Source organism: Macaca mulatta, chromosome 6, assembly GCF_049350105.2.
Source record: "Macaca mulatta isolate MMU2019108-1 chromosome 6, T2T-MMU8v2.0, whole genome shotgun sequence".
Taxonomy (NCBI): domain Eukaryota; kingdom Metazoa; phylum Chordata; class Mammalia; order Primates; family Cercopithecidae; genus Macaca; species Macaca mulatta.
The window spans coordinates 84,948,415-84,970,405 of NC_133411.1; the positions used below are offsets into that span (position 1 = coordinate 84,948,415).

The following is a 21,991-nucleotide window of genomic DNA, read 5'->3' on the forward strand; positions in this document are numbered from 1 at the left end:
CGTCGTGATCATTTAAAAACTTTAAATGATTTCCAAAAATTACTGGGAGACATAAATTGGCTTCGACCGTACTTAAAACTCACTACAGGAGAGTTAAAACCTCTTTTCGATATATTAAAAGGAGACTCTAATCCAAAATCTCCTAGGTCCATTACTAAAGAAGCATTAATGGCACTCCAACAGGTAGAACATGCCATTGCAACACAATTTGTTACCGGTATTGACTATTCTCAGCCATTAATATTCCTTATTTTTAACACAACAATAACCCCTACTGGCCTATTTTGGCAGAACAATCCCATTATGTGGGTACACCTGCCCTCCTCCCCTAAAAAGGTTTTGTTGCCTTATTATGATGCCATAGCTGATCTAATTATCTTGGGAAGAGAAAACAGTAGAAAATACTTTGGAATAGAACCCTCTACCATTATACAGCCCTACACTCAATCACACATTCATTGGCTATTACAAAATACGGAAGCCTGGCCAATTGCTTGCGCTTCTTACACTGGCTCAATTGACAACCATTACCCACCTAACAAACTCATTCAATTTTGCAAACTTCATGTGTTTGTGTTTCCCCATATTACCAGCAAAGAACCTCTCAATGACGCATTATTAATTTTCACTGATGGATCTTCCACAGGACTTGCCGCTTACACTTACAATAATGTAGTCGTTAAATTCCAGACCACTTATACATCAGCTCAGCTGGTCGAATTGCAAGCTATAATTGCAGCACTATCAGCTTTTCCTTGTCAGCCACTTAACATTTATACAGACAGCACCTATCTGGCTCATTCAATACCCCTCTTAGAGACTGTGCCTCAAATTAAACATATTTCAGACACAGCTGACCTATTTTTACAATGTCAACAACTTATTCGAAAAAGGACTACTCCCTTTTTTCTTGGGCATATTAGAGCACATTCAGGATTACCGGGACCTTTAACACAAGGTAACGCAACAGCTGACGCGGCAACAAAAATCATAGCCACAGTCACTACAGACAATTTGCAACAAGCACAAAAAGCACATGCCTTGCATCATTTAAATGCCCAAACCTTAAGACTCACGTTTAAACTTACCAGAGAACAAGCTCGACAAATAGTTAAACAATGCGCCAACTGCATAACGTATTTGCCTGTTCCCTATCTAGGAGTTAACCCCCGAGGACTCATCCCCAACGAAATTTGGCAAATGGACGTTACTCACCACTTAGAATTCGGTCAGCTAAAATATATCCATGTATGCATAGACACCTATAGTGGATTCGTCAGTGCAACTCTCCAAACAGGAGAGGCCACCAAACATGTCATAGCTCATTTATTGCATTGCTTTTCTATTTTAGGAATACCCAAACAAATCAAAACAGACAATGGCCCTGGTTATATAGCCAAAACCTTTTTACAATTCTGTAATACCCTACAAATTAAACATACCACAGGCATTCCCTACAATCCCCAAGGACAAGGTATAGTAGAAAGAGCTCACCTGTCTTTAAAAACTGTTATCACAAAATTAAAAGGGGGGAGCTGGTACCCCGTGAAGGGTACCCCTAGAAACATACTCAATCATGCCCTGTTTATCCTTAATTTTTTAAATTTGGACAGTCATGGAAAATCGGCTGCCGATCGTTTCTGGCATCCTGAATCTCAAAAACAGTTTGCAATGGTAAAATGGAAAGATCCATTTGATAGTTCATGGCATGGCCCCGATCCAGTTTTAATTTGGGGAAGAGGCTCAGTATGCATCTTCTCACAAAAAAATGATGCAGCCAGATGGCTGCCTGAAAGATTGGTAAGACAAATAAATCATAACCATTGTCAGTCCAGGGAAGATAAATCTCCCTGAGAAGTTCTTTCCTTCTTGTTTTTCAGAAAATGAAGCCTAACATGAGATTCCTTTGGAGAATAATCGCTCTATATAACATAGTGACAGTCTATGCAGGTTTTGGTGACCCTCGTAAGGCAAGAGAATTATTATGAAAACAATACGGCCAGCCTTGTGATTGCAGAGGGGGACAGGTATCTGAACCTCCGTCAGACAGAATCACCCAGGTGACTTGCTCGGGCAAGACAGCTTACCTAATGCCAGATCAGTCATGGAAATGAAAAGTGTTGTTTTTACGCCAACAAATCTGGAATCGTCAGAGATAAGATAAAGACTTTACAGGAAGAACTAGAAGAGCGCAGAAAAGGTCTGGTCGCTAATCCCTTGTGGACTGGACTCAATGGACTTCTCCCCTATCTCCTGCCATTTCTTGGTCCTTTACTTACTCTTCTACTCTTTCTCACTCTCGGGCCTATAATCTTTAATAAGCTTATGGCATTCGTCAGACAACAAATCGAGGCCTTCCAGGCCAAACCTATACAGGTCCATTATCATCGCCTTGAGATGACTGAAAATGGTGAGTCTTATTTGCCTTAATAAGACCACCTCCCCTGTGTGCTGAACTGGACAGTCAATGACGGGTAAGAGGACACTATCTCCATCGGAGCCTAAGACAGGAGGGCCGCCCTTGCTGCTGCCTTATCCCATGACGGGCCTAGAAGGTGGGGATGAGTTGACCCAACCTAAGACAGGCGCAGTTCCCGAGGGGTCGTTTTCTCATCATAAAATAATTAAAAGGGGGACCTGTCCGGAGCTGCACGCCCCGGCCATAGCGAATAATAACTGACGATTAAAAACGCCTGAGCTCTATTCATTTCTACCTTCTACCTCCTCCCTAGATTTACCTTTTTCCCTGTATTAATACCTCATAAAAGATGGCGCTCTTCCTGCTTCTTCTTCACCTATTTTTCCCGCGCCCGCGAAAATTACTACCTGACAGCGCAGGTGCAACATGACGTTCGACCAGAGAAACCAATACCTACTTGGTCACGCCCTCTGCGATGAGATCATCTTCGCCTTGGCCCAACCCCTTTCCCTCCAAGTGTATATAAGGCACTGCATTACCGCCATTAAGAGAGACTTGATCAGAGCACTGTCTTGTCTCCATTTCTCGTATCTCTTGTTCCCCAAATTCCCACCCCCTCCTCCAGGGCCTGCTTCGACTATCCCGCGGGCCGGGATACAGAAGGATTCTTAAGGTCCACTGATAGCACTGATTCCACCTTCTTTCCTTCCCTAGGAATTTCCCCAAGTAACGAAGGTAGCTCTGTTCAGACTTGGCTGGCCACAGACTTCCGTCAGATTTTTGTTTTCTTCCAGATCTGACTGCATGGAAAAAACACCGTAATTTCCTTGTGGGCGTCGTTATAATTCTGTAGGCTGATTAGCTCTGAGGAAATTTCAACCCTACAAGGAGCCCTGACAATTCAGTTGTCCCATTGTGATTATAATGGTTTGTCAGTGTTTGCTGTTGAGGCACAATATGTCATTTTGGGAGCAACATTTAGACACCTCTCCAAGATTCTCCCTGCATTCCCCATTTCAGGATCAGTAGTATCAAATTCTTACCTCTTTCACATCTACTCCAGCATTGATCAAGCGCTGATCTATTTTAAGTACATTCCACTGGAAATCGCTGCATGTGCTTCCTTCCTGACCACTGAAGTGTCTCCCGTAGACAGACTTGTCTATCGATGTTGAAAACTTACAACAGTGCAAGGGGCAGACACTGTGCATGCCTGCTGCACCTCAAGCCCCTGTTCCCGCATATGCTTACAGCAGGCACCCAGGACTTCCACCCGAGGGCTCTCTTTTGGCCCCAACAGGAGTTGGCCCTTAAGTGCTGGTCTCAGAAGAAGTGGTTAATGACAGAGATGAGTTGGAGAGGACATATCCCAGAACTTGCTGGCCCAGCTGGGATAATTCTGACGGATGTCTCATAGAATTCACTAGAGATGGAGCCTCAGGTGCCCACAGCAGCAATGCCATCTCTTTATTGGCTCTCTTCTCCTATTTCACACCCCTATTCCCTTAACAACGTTTTCCAGGTTTACCTCCCAAGTCACCTACCTGCACTTGAATCCCTGCTGCAGAATCTGCTTTTGGGGAACCCAACCTAAGGAAAGTACCAGACTAAAGCCACTCGATACAGATAAGGGAAGGCAGACTCAATGGCAGCCCCAACATCAGGTATAGGAAAGATTTTCAGCAAGTAAAACACTGCCGTGGCTTATTCGTGCTGAGGAAACTTTCCATGTCACAGCCATAAGGAGCCTGACAGCCTCAGGAAGTGAACTGAGCTGTCTCAGATCTTGGGGAATTGTGTGTTATATGTGTTCTAAAAACGGATTGGATTTCAGGGGCTATTTCCAACTTCGATGGTATTAAATTTCCTTTTATTCTTCCCAGCACCATATTTCCAATAAGCCCTAAAAAAACTTACCCCTGAGGAAGGATATTTTGCTATCTTAATAAAGTCTTCCAATCCTTAGGAGACAAATCATCATATTTTCATCTCAAAAATATTAATTTTACTCCCTTAAAGAATCTTATGAAAATATTTGTATTTCTTGCCTGAGTTCCCTAGGAGGTAAGCTGAAAAACTAGCTAATAAAGGATAAAGCCAGTGTAACAAAAAACAACACATATTGAAATATGGAAATAATTAAGGTCCCAAGAAAACATCAAGTCTTCAAATCAAAAGCTCTTTAACTAGAAAGTATTGTCCAGGGACTCACATGACAAATATACATTAGACAGTATTCAAGGTGTGTTTTGCTTTAAACCAAGCAAGGAGGCAAAAACTTCATTTCTATAAATGGTAAATTAATATGTGAGAATTCACTCCATACAGAGAATTTAAAATAGATTCCATTAAAGTAGCATACTCTGCAAAATATCAATTTTCATTTGTTTTAGAGAAATCTAGTTTATCCATTGTGTAAGACTGTATCTAATTGGGAAAACAGACATTCACTCATTCTGAAAGTGAAGCCTGGACTAAAAGAGGAGGAACACGGAAGGAGAACAGACAGGAATTCATAAAACCAATGGGATGTGGGCAGAGCGGGAAAGAGGGATTTCTGGTAGATGGGGTAAACAGTCTTTCTCCTGGGAGTGGAGACCCAGGCCACAGGGCCAGTCAAGAGAGAGGGAGAGCTTCATGTGGGGGCATGCTAAATTAAAAATGTCAGTGGGACACCAGAGGAAGACCCCAACAGGCAGCTGGCTGGATGGTTCTCCACCTGGAGGAGAGGGTCTGGCCTCTGAGTGGCAGCTGAAGCCACAGAGTGGGCCGGAAAAGCCAGAGGATGCAAAAAGATAAGGGAGAAAAGGGGGCCAAAGACGACCCAGAGACCTTGATGAAGGGGCAGGCAAAAGAAGTCAGCCAGGTAGACTGAGAAGAAACATCAGGAGAGGAGAAGCAGGTGAGAAGCACTTCATGGGGTCCATGAGCCAACACGTTCTCTTTCTTCTTCTTCTGACAATAGAAGTTATACCTCGTCTGCCCTGAAGAGGCAGAGTGGAATCAGAAGTACCAGGGCAGGATGAGGGTGACAATGAGGGGCTCACGAGGTGTGGGTGAGTTGGGAGGGGGCACCCACCGGGCAGAGCTAACTTTCCAGATGGGGGCAGTCACAACCAAGAAGCCGCATGAGAACTTTGAGTTGTGTTCCCTTTGATACTTCCACACCTGAGTTCCCCTCAAACGTAGGACACTTTTGTGTGAGTTAACAATTACAGAGCATACGATACTTGTAAAATTATGCATTCCAATAAACTTTTCTAGGAAAATGGGCCAAGATCATAAATGTCACTATTATCATAAATGAGAGTTTCACCTAAAGGAAAAACATGAACGAACAATTCAGAAAAGACAAACTTCAACAGCTATTCTATTTAGGAAAACATTAGATGTGGTCAATAATAAAAACAGTAACAAAACGAGATGCCATTCTCACCTCACAAACTAGCAAAGACTTAAGAACTGATAACTCATTCCTGATGAGGGGGATATACAATGGGTGCTCTCTTACACTGCCAATGAGGGCCCAACTTCCCTGCAAATATGTTTTATAACTAAACAATAATATCTGTAAAAGGATATTCAAGGTTGATATTTAATGGTTTAAAAAAATCAGAAAACAACTCAAATGTCAAAATTAGGAAGCAGGTTAAAATGATTTAAGATATACATCATAAGACAGAATACTGAAGATTTCTGTAGAAAAGGAACTTATAATGACATGAGGAAATATTTATAATATTAACCAAAAAATAGCAACATAAAGTTATATACAGAGTAAGAACTCAGTTATGTAAAGAAAAGAATGTACAAAAAGGGATACTCTTAGGAACTTGAACAGATTAACAGTAGTGACCCCTAAGGGAACTGATTTTTTTCCCTGCACGCTTATACATTTCTGTATGAACTTGGGTGATTTTGATAACTGGGGGGACAGGTCACACATAAACAGCTTCTGGCAATTCTAATCCAGCCATAATAGTATATATGTAAGGGCTGTTGCTTGGCTTCAAGAGTATACCAGTGTTCGGCCGGGCATGGTGGCTCACGCCTGTAATCCCAGCACTTTGGGAGGCCAAGGCCGAGGCGGGCAGACCACAAGGTCAAGAGATCGAGACCATCCTGGCTAACACAGTGATACCCCGTCTCTACTAAAAATACAAAAAATTAGCCGGGCGTGTGGTGGGCGCCTGTAATCCCAGCTGCTCAGGAGGCTGAGGGGGGAGAATGGCATGAACCCAGGAGGCGGAGCTTGCAGTGAGCCGAGATCGCGCCACTGCACTCCAGCCTGGGCGGCAGAGCAAGACTCCGTCTCAAAAAAAAAAAAAAAAAGAGTATACCAGTGTTCAAGGCCACCAGAGAAGACTGAATGTGACCTCTGGGCAGGTGAAAAACCATCTTAGATTTAAGATGTGCAGATGATGTAAATATGCAAGCATACAACACAGAATACCAGAGCACTGAAAGAAAGGCATAGCTTCTAGGGGTTTGCCCCAATGACTTTCTCTGTAACCATCCTTTTACCAAAATGCCTGCCAGTTTCCAGATGAATAAACTTAAATGTATCTGATGTGGGACATAATGGTCCAAAACTGATGACCCTGACCTTGAATGAGGAGAAGTCCATGAAAGCACTTGACCACCATCCTACACTGTGTCTTTCCAATCCACAGTCACTCCATGAGTGTTAGGAGAAAAATAGATTGGACTTCAACTGAATCACAGATGTAGTCTGAGAATGAAGCAAGGAGGGAGAATGTGGTGGCAAGGCAGACAGAGGGGATCAGCTCTTTCAGACCAGTCACATTAGATTCCTAACATGACCCTCAGTCATAGTTGCCTTCATTACGTGAAAGATGTAAATTAACGACAGGAAGTGCCCACCTCCTAACACCACTTGGCCACAGTTATAGAACAATTTGGATCAAAATCAGGTACGTTTCCAAGTTCATCTGGACTTGCCAAGTAGCCTTAAGAGTTTTTCACAGATTGTTCTGGGATGGTAACATAAGGTGCAGAGATGGGGCCAACCCCATTTTTAGAGGCTGCCTGCTACCTTGGCTCTGTAACATGTGCCAAGTGGCTGGCCTGTGGCTCTGGGGTTGCTGGTGCGAGCAGTGTCTGGAAGGACAGGACGGTTGTATGACTAACGGTTCCAACCAGCATCAGAGCATGAAAGAAAGCAAAGACTACAAAAACTTTATTGCAAGCTGAATTGAATGAATCCAAGAGAATATAGATTAAATCGATATTTAATTCAGTAGAGGTCAGTTTTAGTTAGGGAGTCATTATGACGTTTCAAAGAGCAGATACGGTATTTACGGGGGCAGCATCTCAGAACTTCAGGGATATGCTATTGCTTTCTTTAGTGGCAAGCAGGGTTTGCTGTGGTTTGGCATGGGCAATTATTTTAAATAAGAATACTAAATAAAAATGTGTACAGCTATTACCTATATTAACAAGCTTCATAAAAAGCATACATTCGTTATACAGGGATGATAAGGGAACACCCCTACACCATCCCAGTGTACACTCATTCATCTGAGTTCAATTAGACCACCTTCCTTTCTAGAAGCAATTTTTTAAAGTGGATTGTTAAAATAAAAAAGCTTTCTCAGGAAGGATTAGGGGGATTCTTCATGCAGATGGAATGACAACAGGAGCACCAACTGGAACCAAATCTACCTGCTGGGAGATTTGCATATAGCCTTTTTCATGGACTTTCATTGATCACAACAAAACTACACATTTTTCTTTTCAGAGACAGGGTCTTGCTATGTGGCCCAGGCTGGCCTCAAACTCCTGGGCTTACTCCCACCTCGGGCTCCTGAACACTGGGATTACAGGCACATGTCTGCACCAGGCTTATATATTTATTAATGTGAGATCCAAAACATCCCTGTGGACTAATCCGATTGGATGGAGGACAAGAATTCTTTGTGCAATAATCCATCAGACAGAAGGCCAGAATCCACCGGAAGATGGGCACTCTGGTCACATGAGCACTGAGAAGAGTTATTTTCCACCTAGGGAAAACACGCATTCTTCTTAAGCCTCCAGGCTTCACCTCCTCTCCCCAAAGCAGACGACTTTTTTTCCCACTGCTCAAAAGAACTGAGCCACAACATAAGAATTATCTTAAGGCCTATTCCCTGTACTTTCAGCTTACCTATGGCAGCACACCTGCTGTGCCACAGAGAGCTGCCCTGTTCCTGTCCAAAGCTAACTCCATGGCCACCTGCCTCCATGAGTCTATGTTTCGTCAGCTGGCTGCAGCCCTGCCCACCCTACTCTCCCAAACCTCCCTTTTAGTCCTCATTTCTTGCCAGTGATGCCTTCCTATCTGCTTTCCTGGCCTCTCGTCAGCTGCTCCAGTGGTGCCTTCTTAATGTTCAACTTTACTTTTTGGCTTAAAAAAAAATTTGTGGCTTCCCAAATTATAAGTGGGCCATACTCCCAAATTCTTACAAAGCGGATATTATAGTTAAGCCCCCACTCACTCTTCAATTTGACCAACATTTACTGAGCAAATGTAAGTATCAGGCACTGTGCTAGATAGCCTATAATGTCAGACATTGCACTGGGCATCGAGGATATACTACAAAACTCACACCTGCCCTTGGGAAGTTTATAGTCCATCAAGGGAAGCAACTTTTCATAGAAAGAGAATACCCCTCTGGAGAGAAGCCCCAGAAGTCTCCTGTGGGATAGGCCTAGCTAGAAGTCTCATCAGAAAAAAGATACATTGTCAACATGCAAGTAACAAAATTAGAAAATGACAAAAGAACTACATCCATTTTGTCTTCAATGCATTTAATTACTCTGATTTGTTTTGTTAAATCTTGAATATCACTGTCATTTCTACTTTATCATTTTTCCCCTCCAGGGACCCTATATTTGGTCCAACTTACCATCAAGTAAAGGGAGAAGGTTGTTACACTTTCTCTTAATAAATGCTTCCTATTCCTATTGACTGCTTCCAAATTGATGGTATAAATGTATTCTATATTCTAATATTGGAATTTAAGAAGATCAATTATCATAACAATTAAACTATGCAAAGAAAAGACACCTTTCTTTAGGTAAAGATTCTTCAAAAAATTTGATAATGGTTTCTATTTAATACAGAAATATCAATCCTGCTTAATTCCTAGATAGAGCTTTTAACTGTACCACCCATCTGCTCAGTCTGGAAAAATACAACAATGGCAATGTATTTGCTGTGGTTATTACACAAAAAAATACAGGCATCACAGATCGAGTACACACAATCAAAGAATTTTAACAAGGAAAGCAGCCAGTGTCTATTGGCACCAACTACAGAGGAACAGAATGACAGAGGTTAGCTATCCTCACCACCATTGCCTCATAAGGGATGTGGCCTATCCTCAAACCCAGACCAGAATGATTCTGAATCAAACACTCGACCCACTGCCTCTCAGAATGCACATAAGTGCCACTAGGGCATCAATGTGAAACACACATACTGATAACCTTACGTTGTATTATCTTCTCATGTTTCCTACACCTGCTGCTGAAAACTAAGCAGCTAGCCAGCAATCATGCCCTTGGCAATATATCTCCATATTTCTGGTACATGGTAAGAAGAGAGTGCAGAACCACTATGGGTAAATTAAAAGTCATTTTGTCCTAGATGACTGTTCCTAAACTGATCTCCTGGGGCACAGCAGTATGTGATACCAGGAACATGGTGCCTGCAACAAACGTCCAAGTCAACAATCATCAAGAAGGAGGATCATTTAGCTGAAAATACTGGTTTCATATCCTAGGGAGTGGTTGTGAGGGGAAGGCTCTGAGGGCTTCCCTTGACAGCTTCACAAAGCAGTGGAGGCCAAAGGACTGCAAGGAAAGCAAACATTGACCTTGAGCGATATTATACAAGGCTTAGGTAACTTGTTTGCTATGCATTTTTTCTTTTTTTCCCCCCCAATTTTGAATATTTAAAACATTTCTCAAACTTGTTAATTGGCATACTATGAACAAAACCTTAAAAAAAGAAAAAACCCAACTTTCATAATCGTCAAAAACGAATAGGGAAAATAGTATTTTACTTGATAAATTAGAAGCTATCCAATTCTATGATGCTCTAGAACAGCACTGTGCAATAAAAATATTACTGTAAGTCATGTGTATTAAAATTTTTATAGCAACATTAAAAAGCATAAAGAAACCAATTTTAATAAATTTCATATAACTCAAAATATGTAGAACATTATGATTTTGACATGTGATCAGCATAAAAATTATTAATGGAATTTTTACATTCTTCTAATACTTAACACTTCAAAATCTTGTGCATTTTGCACTTATTGCACATTTCAATTAAGGCACAAAATTTCCATCAGGAAAAATTGATCTGGTTTAAAATTTATAAAATTTACAGTTGAAAAAGTAGAATCACATATGAAAGTTGTTCCAAACATACTTAAACTTTTGCCAAAAACTGAATCGACTCTCAGTTCTAAATTTTCAAGTAAGTAGGATGAAAACTTTGGTGCCTCAGTCGCACTAGCCATATGTCAAGTGCTCAGCAGCCACACAGGGAGACACTAACGGGGAGATACGACCGAATCGGATGGTGCAGGTATAGCGCTTTCACTTTGCCCCTTCGGCTAGAATTCCCCTAGATGGGAAGAGACCTGTCCCCAGTTCACCTGTGAAGAGAACCCAGGAAGACCAACTCCCAGTGCTGCATTCGCCCACGAGGGAGTCCCACCTTGTGGGGGTCATCCTCAGTTTATTCAGATCATCTTCCCTGGTCCAAACTTGCATAACATGATAAAAGGCAGCTCAACAAGACACAGTTCAAACACGAGGGGTTTTAAGACTGTGGATATTTTTTCACGTCTAATTCTCTGCCTCCCTTCTTATGTCCTAGTGAATTTACGAGCATGTATACCGATATTCATTAGGTGCTAGTTCTGTATGCCCCAGTATTCAAACAGTACATCATTTACTCTCAGAGCAATCAGGTGAGATAGGTGAGAACTAGACAGGGTGACAGTCACTTGCTCAAGGACATTCACCTAATTATGGTGACAGTCACTTGCTCAAGGACATTCACCTAATTATAAGTGGTTAGAGCAGGGATTTAAGCCCAGAGAGTCTGGATTAAAAGCATGCCTAGTAGGGGCCGCTTATGCTGATCACCCACCCTAAATTCACACTTTTCAAAGCCTTCTCACAATTCTCATGGAATAGGCAGGCAAAACTGAGCAGGTATTACCCTTGCCACTTTGTCAGTGAGGCACAGGTGGTAAGAGATTCGCCCAAAGAGGCACAGCAAGAGCCTGGCAGAGCAAGCCCTCAGATTCCACATCCTGTGCTCTTTCCACGATACCCAGTGCCAGGGAACCAGCAGAGGAATACCTGCTGTTTACTACGTACCACACACATTCCTATCTTTATGTTGGTCAATCTTCCCACCACTTTGGGAAGAAGGGATTATCCATGAGTAGAGATGAGAATTCCACATGGCAATGAAAAGTGCCCTAGGTCACAGAGCCTGCTGGTGCCACAGCTGGGGTCCCAATCCAGGTCCGTGTCCACAGAGACGGAACCTCTGCCAAGGATCGCCTAACATCAGGCTCGCCCCAGACTGCAACTGTGCTCTTCGCTCAAAAGAAACCTTCCACTAAGTCATATAACGTGACTAACTACATAACAGAAAGCAGGATCACCAACATGGCGAAACCCAGTATCTGCTAAAAATACAGAAATCAGCCGGGCGTGGTGGCAGATGCCTGTAATCCCAGCTACTTGGGAGGCTGGGGCAGAAGAATTGCTCGAACCGGGGAGGCAGAGGCTGCAGTGAGCCAAGCTCACGTCACTGCACTCCAGCCTGAGCGACAGAGTGAGATTCCACCTCAAAAAAAAAAAAAAAAAAGCAGGATCAGATTGCTCTACAATTCAGACACCATTAATTCAGAATGTCTGTTCTTGTGTTTATCTGACTTGATAAAGTGTTATTGTATTTCCATGGGATGAATTCACAACCTAAAAAAAAAAAAGACACAGAGAAGGCTGGTTCTATTAGGTTAAGTATTCAGAGAGGGGGCATTTTAAGGGAACACACCACTTTTAATTTACCACATTTAATTTAACCACATTTAAGGGAACACAGCAGAATGAAATTGGCTTTTCCCCAGAGCAGGAATAAATAGGCCAGTCTGGCAGTGACCACGGTGACCACTCACAAAGAGGGGACTAAGCCATTACTGGGAAACACGTGAGAAGTATAGAGCCTCTTCACTCGGGTTTTCACACTCCTGAAATAACAGGTAAAATGAAAATCGCTCCTGTTACCACTCAGGCAGACAGTGCGCGGGAGTAGAAACAAATGCCCCTCCCCAGCACAGACCTGCCTCCGATGAGAGTATCTGCAGTTGTAGAACTATATGAGCAAAAACCAGACCTCACTACCAAACCCAATGTCACCTAGCTGACGAGCATCTGAAATTTTGCATCTGAGCAGCACATGGCAGTATTATTAGCCAAACTTTAAACAGGTTTATGAGCAACTGGTTCAGAAAATCACATGTAATAAGTTCCTTAATTTCACCATACAGGCAAAGGTATACATTTTTATTAATAGAAAATCAGTTTCGCCCACCTCCACTACATAAAGATGGAGTAGATAAAGATTATCAGTTTGGGCTGACCATGGTGGCTCACACCTGTAATCCTAGCACTTTGGGAAGCTGAGGTGGGCAGATCACTTGAGGTCAGGAGTTCAAGACCAGCCTGGCCAACATGGTGAAACCCCGTCTCTAATAAAAATACCAAAATTAGCCAGGTATAGTGGTGCACGCCTGTAGTCCCAGCTACTCTACTCAGGAGGCTGAGGCAGGAGAATCACGTGAACCCAGGAGGTGGAGGTTGCAGTGAACTGAGATCATACCACTGCACTTCAGCCTGGGTGACAGAGCCAGACTCCACCTCAAAAAAAAAAAAAAAAAAAAAAAAAGATTATCAGTTTGATAAAGTGCCAATGATTAGCCTGCTCAGGACACCACCTGTCTCAGGTCAGCCCTGGCATTCCAATGAGAAGGAATTCTGCTCAAATAGTTTCATAACACACAAGTATTTACAATTCCCATTTAACAACAACAAAAAAACCCTCAAGCTTCCTAACCTAAGCAATAGAAGTTGTTAGAACAACTTAACATTTGAGGAGTCACCAGTTCATTTCATAACATAAGAGCAATTTTTCCTTCCCTAGAATCTGCAAGCTAAAAGAGTTTCCTACAAATGAGATGGTGTCTGTGAAAATGCTGTGTGCAAATCCCCTCCACATGGCAGACCCTCCTGAAAAGGGTGTCAGTAAGTCCCAAATCCATACCTTGAGCTGGCTTCTTTGGACTGAGCCGAACTTCCAGTTTGTAACAAGACCCGAGAGGACCTGGCTGAATAGGCCTCTCCCTTGGGAGAAACAGAGCTGGATCAAAGTCTTTTGGGACAATTATTTGACTATGTACTCCCTTGATTTTCTTAAATGTGTATTGTACAAGATTACTCAACCTCTATTATCTTCACTAATATTTTCAAAAAGTGACCTTTATAAACTAGAACCTGTAGAATTAATCATAAATCACCTATTAGTCAACTGCCTCCAACTTTTATTCCCACAATCCTTCCAAAGATATGAGCTATCATTGAGTAATAAAATTGGGTAATTTTAATCAGCTATCTCTACTTTCTCTGTCTGAGAAAAATGATAAAAATGATGAAATGGTCCACAGAGAAGCTCAAAAGGAAAGACAACTTAAATTCAGCTATGCCTACTATAAAGAGCTCTGAAACTTGGGTATGAAGGGTGACAAACAAAGCATATTAGATTTGAAGTGTGGCAACTATAGCATTGAATACCATTTATGAAACTTCACAGGGTTGTTTATAATATTTATGTATGCTCATCTAAGTGATGTTTCTAGCCCTAAAAAAATTAGTGCTTACCACACAGGGTTCAAAAGTTTGAAACACTGCATCTTTTTCAAGAAGTTGCCATTCACTGGAAAATTGTTTCCAAACAATCACCAACAATAAGGTCATCTGATTTCATTTACTTACCTATTTATATCTGTAGGAATGCTGGGAAGTCTTAACGAACAACTTCAGGAAAATGCCACCTGGAAAAACAAATTGAACAAAGAGTTAGATTTTAAACACACATACACACACAAAGACTTAGCATGCAATTTTATATCTCATTAAAATATGTGACATTTCAAATATTGGTCCCTAGGCAGCACACAGCTCAACTTGCATTAGAACACGGCCGCTCCCGCCCAGGAACACCAACACACGAACACAGGGTCCAAACCACTGATGAACTAGAAAAAGTAAAAGGCCAGGGGAGAATGTCCAGCCTGTGAACATGTACCTAATTACATCCTTTCCTTTCCCCTCACAAGGGGACCAACTTAAAAATATAATTTGTGTCCTGGAGGATACTTTAATGAATGACCATAAAAAGGCTCAAAAATCCAGAAACAAATTAAGAAATAAAATATGAAATTGTGACTGAAGAAACTATCCTAGCAGCACTTTATATCCTTTTCAGTTATGCAGGTTAAGTTCTAAAGTTAAATTCACAAAGATGTCAAGACTGGGAAAGTGGAAAAAGGGCCATTTTTAGAAAAACCCTAACATAGTAAAAATAAAAGTTGAAAAGTAAGAACTTATTTAATGATTAGTTTATTTAGAAATCAAGGATTCCTTCTGGTGGTCTCAAAGTCTTTAGGGAACCTTTAGAAACTTATAAGCCTACTAATACATTCACAAAACAGAGAATCCTCAAATATCTCTTCAGCATTGCTTTGAAATATTAAACATAAATGGAATAAATTTCTAACATAAAATGTCACAATTACCATTTGTTGAAAATCTATTATGCACCTGGGACTGTTATAGGAACATATTACAACCTTTCTAGACAAAGATACCCATTAACAGATGGGGAAACTGATGTTAAAAGAAGTAGAGAACCTTCCTCAATACCACAGGATCCAGGGTTTCCAAACATGCCTTTTTCCTCCTATCAGATAATCTTGCTCTTAAAAGAATCTCTTCCATTCTACAAAGCCTATTGGTCACCTCCCCAGATAGAAACCACATATTCCTTAATGCAAACTCTAACAGAAATTGGCTAGCAGATGACCAGCCAATTAGCTTTTTCTTTTAGGACATTTAAAAGTAATTTCTTCATTTAAAAATGATTAGGCTTACGTTATTTAGGACTACAAGGTAACACTGGATATGAGTAAATATTTAGAAAAAAAGCATTTTGAGTTCATGAGATATTAAAAATGCAACTGGGGTGTATAAATATGTATAATTCCACATAAGGTAAATTAAACAGAAAATGTTCAACAGCCTCAATTCCACTGATAAGCAGGAAAACAAGAAGTCCCCATGCTTATTTTCTATAATCAGATTTTCAAATACAGCCATGAGATAATAATCAAAATCTGTAATAACAAGCTATGACTGTCCACACTAATATGCAGATGAGCAGCTTCATATCAGCAGCACCAGTGTTAATCAAAAGTGTACCTGAGGTTGAAAAGCCAGTGGTGGCACAAAGCCTCCTCTATCACATCATTTTAGCTTAGTAATAAACTTGAAGATACAGGACAACAGTCATTCGGTTTCACTTTAACAAAAATATACAAAAGAATTCTGAATTCATAAAGTCCTTTGTTACAATAGTTAAGGAAACTATGACTTTTTTTTTTTTTTTTTTTTTTTGGAGACAGAGTCTCCCTGTCACCCAGGCTGGAGTACAATGGCGTGATCTCAGCTCACTGGAACCTCCACCTCCTGGGTTCAAGCAATTCTCCTGCCTCAGCTTCCCGAGTAGCTGGGATTACAGGCATGTGCCACCACCCCCAACTAATTTTTGTGTTTTTAGTAGAGACGAGGTTTCACCATGTTAGCCAGGCTGGTCTTGAACTTCTGACCTCAAGTGATCCGCCCACCTCGGCCTCCCAAAGTGCTGGGATTACAGGCGTGAGCCACTGCGCCTGGCAAAACTATGACTTTTTACAAATGGTTCTTTGTTAACTTAATTACTTGCTAAATTCTAAGCATTTCCCACAATTTTATTTTACCCTGTAGGGGAAGTAATGATCAATATTTTTATCTGGAAATGGCTTCTGTGAAATATGCCACTAGGATTATTATGAATGGGTCTGTTATAAATGGAGTTCTTGATCAACATTTCCTTATTTCTAAAAGCTAAATGAGTCACAACAAAATGAGTCACTTCAACCTTGGTACTGTTCAAAATTCAAAGATAACATTTTTTAAAATCTCCTTTTTTTGCATATAAAGCAAGCAAAGCTCTGGACAGTTAAGACAGTCAAGACCCTAACAGTAACAGAGAAGGCAGAATTGTATCCCAGTTCCCACCTAAAGCTTTCCAAATTCACACTGGCAGTAAAAAGCATTTTCTAGAATAAATTAATTTGACCCAAAGCTTTGAAGATAAAAGGCATTTAGGAATAGGTTCTTAGTATCATGATTAAGCTTTTTTGACAAAGTAGTAATATCTTGTGAAACCACCAAAGTAATCAGGAAGATAAAAACATGCCAATTCTGTTCTGGGTTTGGTTTGTTTACAGGGTGTGATTTTCATTTTTTTTTAAATACGCTATTTCGAAAATACAGTATACTAAAAATATACTAAGTCACAGACACTTCAAACATTCACCCAAAAAGTTAATATATTAGGACTGTCAGGCACTGTTCTACGTATTAGAACGGCGTCTTTATTTCTAGTTTTAATCTTGGCATCTGTTTTTTAGAAACATTGGTCTGTTATTACTTAAAGTTTATGAAGTAATAAGAGACCAATGTTTCTGAAAAACAATTTTTGTGAATTAACTCATTTGCTTTCACAAAACCCCCGAAGTAGCTACCAGTATTATCCCATTTTAAAGATGAGGAAGCAGGCAAAAAGAAACTTAATCTTACCAAAAGTTACATGGCTTGCAAGAAGTGGTATTAATATTCAAATCTGCATACATGATCACATTTTATTCTAACAACTATATAATGCAAGCAGGAGAGAAAATTTTGGCCTCATTTTAACTATGAGGGAAACGAATTCCTGAGGAATAAGGGCTGGCTTCCTCAAAGGCATGCAGCTAGTCAGTAACAGGGGTCAAGAACTGCTAGGGGCACCTACTGCTAAGGCTATACTGCTTTTTCATTTGTTCATTTTTGTCTTGGATTCTATAAATCAACGTGTAAAACTCAGTGTAAAGAGTGTGGTCCCTCTAATCACTGAGAAGACACTTCAGGATCCTCTCATGGGATGTGCTGACGACAAGAACATCAATTAGAGCACATACAAAAGTATTCTCACGCTGCCAGGTCACCTTTTCTCCATTTTCCTAAATGCAAATATGGGTTTTTTTTCACTTACTGGTAGTTAAACACATGGGTTCATGTAAATATTGGTCTTTATCTGTATATATGTATATTATTAGTCTGCATGGCCATTTATAGTCCAATAAAAGTAGGCACTGTTTATTCCAAAAACAATCTAAAATAAAATTAAAACTACTGTGTTTTTGCACATTAAGGAGTTAAAAAATCTTCACTTCCCATTCATCTCCATTTGGGCTGCATGCCCTTCTGTTACACTTCCGGATGTCAGGAGAAACAATAGCTGCCTTTAGTGCCGCACAGCGATCACGGCCCCCACGTGACGGGCACCAGCACTTACTTATTGAATTGAATTGCCAAAAACAGGAAGCAGAGTTGTAAGACCCCTTTCTCAGTTACAGATTGCTAAGACTTGCAGTGCACTGATTCGAACTGTTTCATGTTACTCTGTAAAACTAGAACCAAGGAGTAAAAATTACCTTGGAAATGACAGGGGTAAATTTCGGCTGAATGAAGAAAGAACTTTGTAATAAACAGAGTTGCCCCAAGGTGGTCCACGTTGCCTCTAGGGTGGGTTAAGAAACAGCAGGTCATAATCACAGAGGCTACAGAGGGGGAAAGTCTCAGCAACTGTCCTCTCACAATCCTTCCCTGAGACCTGAGGTCTATGCCCATCCACAGCAAGAACGGGAGCTTCATGGCAGAGCAGTGTATGTCACAGGACGCTCTGCGATTCATTTTCTCATTTTATAGGCACTCTTACCAAAAGGGGGCCGGAGTGTGGGTGGGGAGACACATCTTTATTATCCCCATTTTATAAACCAGGAATCTGAACCACTTAAGCTAAATCACACCCTTAGTAATGCTAGAATATGGGCTCCAATCTAGGGCTTCTGACCCCCCAGGCAGGCCAGTGTATTTCCAGCTAGGCAATACTGCAACAACCAACATAAGATGCCTGCAACCATTATTTTTATTAAGTATCATCTCCCCATATTAAGATCAGGGGCAAGGATGGGCCCCAAAGACCTGAAGCACCGAGGCAAATACCAAAGCAAAATTAGCTAAAAGAAAAATACAGTAAGAGCTCTGCTACTCTCACAAAACCATCCCTTCTACCTGACTAGGAAGAGCTCATTGTATTTTCTGTAGATGCACTCTCTAAGGCTCTATTTACATGAGTCATCTAAAGGAGTAATTGTCCAAATTCTACTTTACTGTGCTCTACTGATACAACAAGTGCTCGGGGAAATCTGTCCACATTTTAAGGGGAGTCCGTGACAGCATACTAAGCACAAAGAGCACTCCTCGTTTCTGCAGCCAAAGCACTAATCGTTGCTCCAGAACTAGGCTGGTGGTAACTTTTTTTTAAAGTCTGAAATGCGTTCTCTGACAACAGGTCCAGGACAACCTCACAATTGTGTCTGACAACAGGAGTTTAACAGAACTGGGTCAGCCACTGAAGGATTGCTGAACCTTGCAAGATTTTCAAGGAAAGACATGAGAGTGTCAAGTTTCATGAACCGTCTACCAAGCACAGAGAGTGGCAGCCTGCCAAAGGCTGAACTGTGTTAAATGCATGTGAGACGCTGGGAACCTGAACCCCAACAATGCCAGCCCTGCCACTCAACCACGGTGGTGAAAGACTGAGGTTCAAGTTTCCGAAGACCTCACGGACTCTAAGCCAAATGTTGCTAATCAGGAAAACGTCCTTCTTCTCTTAAGGAAGGAGAAACTCCTTGATTCAAACATTATCCCATCAAAGTGAAGCTGTTAGAGAGTATGTTTTTAAATATCTAGGTACAACAGAATAGCTATAATGTGCCAGCCACGAGTCATATTCAATTATACTGCTTTTTAACATGCCAGGTTTGCACATCAAAACACTGCTATTGTTAGTCCCACACAGCTGGGACCATATTCATTCACATAATTCTTACCTCTTCCCCAATATTTAGTTATAAATCCATGGGACAACAAGGTCCTTGAGAACAAAACTAATTCTAGCTTACTCCTCTCCAAATCTCTTGCACTCAACACAGGGCATGACATAGAGTAGACAATTCATAAATGTTTACTGAATAAACAAAAGGATCATTACACCATGAACATTCCCTACAAATAGTAGTTAGAAAAGTCAGGCTACGTAGAAGAAAGAAATACTGGGTTAACGAGAGTGGAGAAAATCATCAGGTAAACATGAGAGCAGGAATTCCAGCATGAGAAGAAAGCGCAGGAGGCAAGGAGGAATCGCAGGCAGCAATGAAGCACTGAGTAGCAGTGACGCTGTCCAAGGCAGGGGGGATCCTCCAGTGGGTATGTTTCCAAAACACCAGTGTCTGGACCCACCTCTGTGAACTCCTTCTATTGTAGAGTAGCCCTAGACTATGAGTGATGAAGGAGAGTGACAGGGGAGCAAGTGTGTATAGGCAATTCTGAAAACCCTCCTCCAGATGACAACTACTCAATCGTCTTGCTTTTTTTTTAAACCTTGAATATACATATCATCATTTTGCAAGACAGAAACTACTGTGAATAGTGTTGAGCACGAGCAATGTGCAAACCTCATCAAATATCCTACTTGTTCGAGAATAGGTTATTTAAGATCCACAGACACAGGGCATTACAGGCAGACAGGTGAGTGCAACACTCTTGGGGAATAGGCCAGACAAACAGGTGGCCGCAGTGAATAACTCGGGCTGTAAGTGCTGACAAGCGCTTTCTGTGCCTGACAGTTCTTCGTGGTCTGCATTCCAAATCTAAGCATAAGCTTTAAGTAATAACAGACCAACATTTCTGAAAAGCAGATGCCAAGATTAAAACTAGAAGACAAGACACAGACTAAGGGAGATGTAGGGAAGGAACACTCTCTTGGAGGCATCTGGAAAGAGAAGAAGGTGGAAAAGCCTCTGGTTCTTTCTTGCATCTTTCCTTTTCCAAAGGCAGCACTCAAAATCAGAGACGTGGAAACTGTCCTCTTAAAACACACCCATTCCCAGCTCATCTGTCCTGGAGTTTGCTGCACACTCCCCATCACAGGTCATGGTGTTGTGCTCCTCTCCTTTTTTGGCCTGTGTGGACCCTGAATTCGATGCTGCATTCTGAAAACCTCAGATTTGAGGCCCAGGGCATCTGCCTCTGTAACTATCTTGCCTCTATATCCTTCCCAACTCCATGCATGAAACTTTGCTCAAGACCCAACTTCAGTGTCGTCTTCCATGCAGCCTTCTCTGAACCCACCCTCGCCTCTGCCCTCTCCATGCCTTCTCTGAGCTCACGCGGCTCAGAGAGTGGTAGGGGTCACATCCACCACACTAATAATTATTCGCTTGTCTATCTCCCTGTTTCAAGTCCATCCACTCATTTCACGGCTCACATTTACAAACTGTGGCTTGGGGTGACATCCAAAAATGACCTGTTTGTCCTTGACTGAGAAGGACTAACAGAGGGTGAGGCAGACCCCCCAAAATCACAGATATTCATACTTGTCCCTTGCTTCATTCAAATCTCCATTCAAACATTATCTCCTTCCCTGACCACCCTCGCTAAAAGTGCAACACACCCCTCTGTGCCTCCAGCACTGCCTGTCCACAGCTCTCACCACTGCCTGACGTCCATCCATATGGATGGATAAGGTGGATACACAGAGACAGAAATGTCTAGCTAGGTAAGTACAGAAATAGATCTGAATTTTTAAGTTAGTTGTCTATCCAATAGGATGTAAGCTCCCAGAAGACAAGGCTTTTAATCAGTTTTGGTCTATGATATACAGATCCCTAACACCAGTAATGGTGCCTGAGAAAGAATGCATTCTCTCAGTAAATATCAGTTGATGAATACACGCGTGGGCAGATGATAATGTCTTGACCAAACACTGGGGGAAAAGGAGATCAGACGAGACAGCAAGGACATTTTGCTCTGCTGAAGCTTTGAAGGTTTGAAGTACCTAGCTGGGCAACCTGGTAGAGGGGATTCCAGTAGCGCAGGCAATATAGTTTGGAAAACTGCCAACATATAGGAGGTGACTGAAGTCATAGGTAAGAGTGAGATTACCCCCAGAAAAGCATGTGAAGTAAGGAAGGAAAGAGCTGGCTATATAGTAAAAAGAAAAAATATCATCTACCTCAGAGGGATGTATGTATTAGAGGAGTTAGTGCA

General features: G+C 41.5%; 1 protein-coding gene across 6 annotated transcripts in view; it reads right to left on the reverse strand.

The window, feature by feature from the left end:
* The window catches only part of LHFPL2 (LHFPL tetraspan subfamily member 2), a 167,709-nt gene that overhangs the window by 76,793 nt on the left and 68,925 nt on the right, over positions 1-21,991 (reverse strand). For all 6 annotated transcript variants that reach the window (XM_015140202.3, XM_015140201.3, XM_078004166.1 and 3 more), the window contains one exon: positions 14,510-14,568. The gene's annotated coding sequence lies outside the window, so the exon portion shown is untranslated. The remainder of the gene's footprint in view (positions 1-14,509; positions 14,569-21,991) is intronic.